Genomic DNA, 6000 nt, shown 5'->3' with positions numbered 1-6000 from the left:
TGGAACCAGGTACATAGATAAGCTCACCTTAAACTCTCTAGAATGACTTGAACATACCACCACACCCACAACTTCTCACCGTGTGTGAGGGGGAAGGGGAGGGCAGAGTCAGAGAAAGGCAACCCAGCATCGTGTTCCTCTGTCATTGTCCGTTGTCCTTCCTCCCTGGAGACGAGGTCTCTTACTGGATTTGGAGTTAATGCTGGCAGCCAGAGAACCCTAATAGTCCCCTATGTCCAACCCACATCAATACTGGGCTCACAGGCGCACAGAGCCACGCTTAGCTTTCCCATAGGTTCAGGGGTTCAAACCCCGGCCCCCAGCCTTGCACAGCAAATGCATACACACTCTGCATTTTCTTCCCAATCTGCTTTTCATTCTGATTTCCCCTATGCACTGTGGACGGAATCAGGGCCTCTCACGTGCTACACAAGTGTAGTGCTCCCTTTTCTCCTTGGGGGTGGAGAGATAGCTTGTAAGAAAGCATGTAATCTGAATGCAGAATTTAAAATATGTGTGTGTGAGTGTGTGTATGTGAGTGTTTGTGTGTGCATGTGAGTGTGTGTGCATGTCCATGTGTCAGGAAGCACCTCACGTGGTCCCCAGTGCACATGTGCTGACAACATGCAGGAGTAGGCACTCTCTTTTTACCACATGGTTCCACGGATTGAACTCTGGTCTTCAAGCTTGGCGACTGTCACCTTTACCCGCTGAGCCATCTCACCAGCACTGAATGAAGAATCTTAAAAAGATTCCTTTCCCACTTTTTTTTTTTTTTTTCTGATCGTGGTACCTCTTAGATGGTTGTCTGTGTCAGGATGAAGCTGGGTATTCCTTCCCAGTCACCAGCAGTCAGAAATTCCTTGCGGAGGATGAGGGACACAGACTTTGTACTTTTCAGGAGAAGCAGATGCCCCAGGAGTAGCTGCCTGCTACTGAGGAAGAGGTTTTCTTGTTATAGACCAAGGAGAACAGGAAAGGAAAGCACAGGCTGTTCAAGTATTCCAAGCTTAGTGTTCAAGAAAAAAAAAAAAAGAGTGAAGGAGATTCCTGGATTGACAGTACTTTCCATTGGAGGTCGGAGGTCAAAAGAGCTAGCAAAATCTGAAAGCTTTTTAGTTTCTCTAAATAAGATGATATCTACTGGGTGTGGTAGTGCAAGCCTTTAATCCCAGCACCTTGGAGGGAGAGGCAGGTGGATCTCTGTGGCCAGCCTGATCTACAAATTGAATTTCAGGACAGCCAGGGCTACATAGAGAAACCCTGTCTCAAAAACCCAAACAAACAAAGTATAACAAACAAACAAACAAACAAAGAATAACTAATAAGTGGTCGGACCTTGTGGGCTTGTGGGGAGAAACTTTCTTTCCTTTAAGGAGTATAGCTTGTCTGTCAGAGACCAAAGTGGTATGCAACACACACACACGCATGCGCGCGCGCACACACACACACACACACACACACACACATACCCCGTAGCTTCCCAGCTGGCTACCTCTGTACATTTCATGCCCGGGCAGCCTTCAACTCAGGAGCCAGTAGTCACAGGCTATAGAGCTCAGTGAGGGGCCAGGATACACTTGCCATGAGTGACTGACTGCTCAGTCTGGTTCTCAGCCCCAGTCTGGGAGTCTGTGTGATTTCCACCATGTCTTCCCAGAACCTAGCTGCCCTGCCTGCACGCACAGCGTCTACGTGCGACATGAGAATGGACTTGCCTGCAAGAAGGGCTTCTTACAGCAGGACATAGGCAGCCAAGTGTGAAGGGTGGCAGCAGCCTTGGCCTGCCCTGGGGCCGGGGAAGGATGTAGGAGCAGTTGGCTGTGGACCAACTGCAAAAAAGAAGGCCCTGCAGAGGAGAGGGGAGTTTGAGTTTTGCTTGCCCCTGACTTCCTCCCAAGTGCTGGGATTAAAGGCATGTGCCACTGTGCCCACTGGGTCTGTATCATTTAAGAGGTGCCTCCAGCCTATCCTTGACTTGGCCGTCTACACTTGGCGAGAATCAAATCATTCTCAACAACCAGTTGCTACAGTGAAATAGTGTGAAATAGTGTTTCTTAGTTTCCACTGAAACAGAGATGTCAGTGTTGTTGGGTCATGTTCCCTAAGGAGGGGCTATCAGTACTGAGGGGGACGAGAGATACTCGGCTTCCTGAAGTTAAATTCTCTCATTGCACACCTGTCAGCGAGTGTTACTTGTCCCTAGCACAGAAGTAGTGTCGTTAGGGTGTCACTGAGAATCCAAGCACAGTGATGGGCATGTGTCTTCTGCCACTTGTCACCTGGCCACAGTGGAGAGCAGGGAAGGCTGGTTGTGAGGTGTTGTTAGTCCATTACTTCCCCGGTGTTCAGTGTTCATTGGCTCTTATGTCAGATACTGGAAAAAGGAGTGAGGCACATGAAGAGGCCAGGGGTGTGCCACTGCTCTCCAGAACAGCAAGGGACCTAACATCCTTGGCTAGCTGACTGGCCTGTCAGGAGTCTGATCTCTCACCAGGCTGGCTCAGCTCTGCCCACACTGGGCTTTACTAAGTTCCCCTGTGTGTTCACCTCTGTCTCTTCTTGGGGTCTCTGCACCCCAGGATGGCTTTGGGGAAGTGTCTCTTAGGCAAGATAGTGAAGAATGCAGAGTTCTGAGCAGAAAGCATCGAGGGAGAGGACAGGAATTGACAGAAAGGAGTTGGGGACAAGCTTTGAGAAGTAGCTGGGGAGGTTTCCTAGAAATGGGGAAATAATGGGCAGGTAAGATCGGATTGCTCAGTGGGTAGGGATGCCCGACAGTCAGAGTTCCAGTCCCTAGGACCCTCATGGTGGAAGGAGAGAGCCGACTCCTGAGTGTGCAGGAGCACCTATGCCAAGCCCCAAGAGCTGAGCTTACCCAGGGCAACAGGGAAAGCCTGCAAGGAGGCTCCATGGGTAGATGTGCTTGCTGCCAGGACCTGACAACCGGAATTTGATCCCTGGGGTTTCAGTGGTGGAAGGAGAGAGCTGGCTCCTGCAAGTTGCCCTCTAACCCCTACACATACACTGTCACAAGTGTGCACACTCTCACACACATGAATTGATAAGTGTGTAACAAAGACATTTTTCTTAATTAAAAGAGACAGACAGACAGACAGACAGACAGTCCCAGAAGCAAGTTGGGAGGACATATCTGCTGGCGCCAAGAGGCTTTCCTCAGGAACCTGGCTCAAGGTGCTTCTCTGGACTTCAGAATTTGTGAAATATATTCCTTAAAGTTCATGTGATTAGAGCACTGCACACCCAGAGAGGAGGAACTCCTGGGAGACAGTCCAGGCAGGGGCTAGGGTGGGCAGATAGGGGCTCTTCAGAACCCGTGTGTGTGTGTGTGTGGGGCGAGTAGACGCTGAAGGCTGAGGGCTCAGTCAGGGGAGGCATGTGTGTTTGAGTAGCTGCAGCCCAAGGCATCGGTGGCCTACCAAGGCCAGGTCAAACCCCTCTGCAATATTACAGAACAGCCTGACCTCACTTCTAGCCTGACCTCAAGTACATACTGCAGGGGAGAAGGCTGGAGTGGCCAGCAGTGGGGAAGGCCGGGAGGGATGCTTTCAGAGAGCGGGGGAGGGGAAGAGCTGCGGCTCTCTGGATTGCCCAAGTGTCAGAACAAGCCCCTCACACTTTTTTTTTTCCATCTAGTGACCCCATTCTGCCCCATGGATGTCACTTTTTCTTCTTGTTCCTTTCTTTCTTCGAGCTTCTGGGGAGAGGCGAGTCTAGGGAGGTGGGTAGAAGCATTTTTTTTTTCACACGAGCCCTCAGAATTACAGTTCACAAACTATTCAGTAAACTGACCGGCCTCAACCTCCCCTTCAACGGCCTAATCTAAGGGGTGGATCTACGTGTTTTGTTGCCTGTCAGGAACAATCGCAGCGCGGCCCATTACATTTACAGCACGTCGCCCTTTAATTGGTGTAACACGCCGAGGCCTGAAAGAGAAGGGGGCCTACAAAGGCGCCGTGAATGAGCCCCGACTCACACAAAAACACTCTGCAGAAGTTCAGAGCTGGCCACTAACAAGGAGGTAGGGAGTTAGCTTGAAAAGAGGGTGAAGTTCAGAAATGTGTACCTTGAGAAGCGTCCCATCAAAGCAATGGTCGCATTGACAAGCTGCAAAGGAAAAAAGTTAAACCTTTAGCGCGGACCTGCCTTGCTGGGTTTATTCTTGCTCTTGAGGAGGGCCCAGGAAAGGGGCCCTTCCTCCTCGCCCCTAGGCTCGCTGCTTCTTTCCTCCAGAGAGGTTGGTTTTTTTGTTTGTTTGTTTTGTTTTTAACCCGGAATGATGAAGAAACATTCCCTTCCACCCCCTCAACTGAGATACGTTATGTTATTTTTTAAAAATGTGAATTTTCATTTAAGCAGACTGCACGAAGCTATGGGAACAGCAAGTTGTTCTCGTACCCCTGTTTGTGCTCCTTCCTCATTTTCTGGGGCGATGTCCTGCGTTGCGAGGCTCAGCGAGGGTGCTAGCTAATGCTGTGTGGGAGATGTCTTGCGCGTGGACTCCCCGCAATGGCAGAGGATGTTTGCGCGCGCCATTTAGAAGCATTTGGCTCGGTCTGATGCCGCCTGAAGATATCTTGCTGCTGCACAGGGGAAGGGGGACGCAGCTGTCCCTCCTCCTCGCTGGCACCCAGAGAAGACTCCTGTTTCCCACGGGGCAAAAATTAGGCACGCTTAGAACAAACTAGCGTGCAAGGGCCAGGAGTGAGGGTTAGGGTGGCTAGGTGGCACTTGAGTTGTGTCCCCGCCCCTGCCCGCGCCCCTATCCGGGAGATGACCTGGCCCCTCAAAATACCTTCTGGGTTCCACAGGCCTGAAATCACCCAAAGGTGGTGGTGCCGCGGTGGGCCTCCCTGGCCACCCTCTCCTGCTCCCTGCTTCTGGTTTAAGTCGGTGGGGGCGCCGTCCCTGGCCTGCTCTGACCGGACACCTCGGAGCCCGCTTCTCTGGGGAGCTCCCTAGCGCCCTGAGTCCCCCGCCTCCGCGCCACCCCCTACTCTTCGCCTTTGTCTTGCGACCGGACCCCCGCCCCTCGGCCGCTCCTGTGAACCGCCTGCCCCGTGCGAAGGCGGGGGTACTTTTCAATGCCGCTCCGCAGCTCCCTCCAGATTTGTAATCCGCCAAAAAGCCGCTGATTGCTGCAATCGTTACTTTTCATTAAAAAAACTTAGAAGCAATTTGGGAGAGCCCTTCTCAATGAATACATTTACCCCCGAACGGTCTTTATTCTCCGCCTCCACTTGATGAGCTTCTCTGGCGAATCCGTTCTTACAGGCACAGAATGGGCAATCCCTTGATCCCCGTCAATTGTCATCCCGAGTCGGGGCCACTTTGACCGCCAATAGTGGGGAAGTCAGAGCTAATCCTCAGAAGGAATCACGGGAAAAGAAAAGCAACAATAACCAAGTCAAGCGTAAAAAATGAAAGAGAAATCTCTATTATCACTCAGTACATTTCCCAGCTATGTACTGAAAAAATCAGCTCGCTTGTCATTCGAGTCAGACACCCGCAGAAGAATATGGGGTCGTGGTGGGTTGGTAGACTCACACGACGTCAGGAGAGATGTTTGAGAGCGAAAGGCCTCTTCTCTGCTTCTGCCAAATCCCCCTCACATCCGCCATAACCATTAAATACAGACTGACTTTATTCTGTATGGGGAGGCCCAGGGGTGGCTGGTGAGGGAGCCCCCAACTGTGCACAGATACAAAAAACTCCTTGCAGAGCGGGATGGGGGGGGGGAGTGTGGAAGCCAAGGATATACAACTCTCCCGCCCCTCCCGCTACAGCCTGCGGGCTCACGGCTTTGGCGACTGTCCCCTCAAGGGCGCATGTGCTCTGTGCACGCGTTGCCTGTCCCCGGGTCCAGGCTGGTGTTAGGACAGCCTAGGCCAGACAGACCTGAGGGAGTGAGCCAACACGACCATTTCCCACGCCCAAACCTTCAGTGCTCAACACTGGCCTGGATGCGCATTGCCGCGG

The sequence above is a fragment of the Grammomys surdaster genome, unplaced genomic scaffold, assembly GCF_004785775.1.
Source record: "Grammomys surdaster isolate TR1022 unplaced genomic scaffold, NIH_TR_1.0 190, whole genome shotgun sequence".
NCBI lineage: Eukaryota > Metazoa > Chordata > Mammalia > Rodentia > Muridae > Grammomys > Grammomys surdaster.
This window is presented reverse-complemented; position numbering follows the sequence as displayed.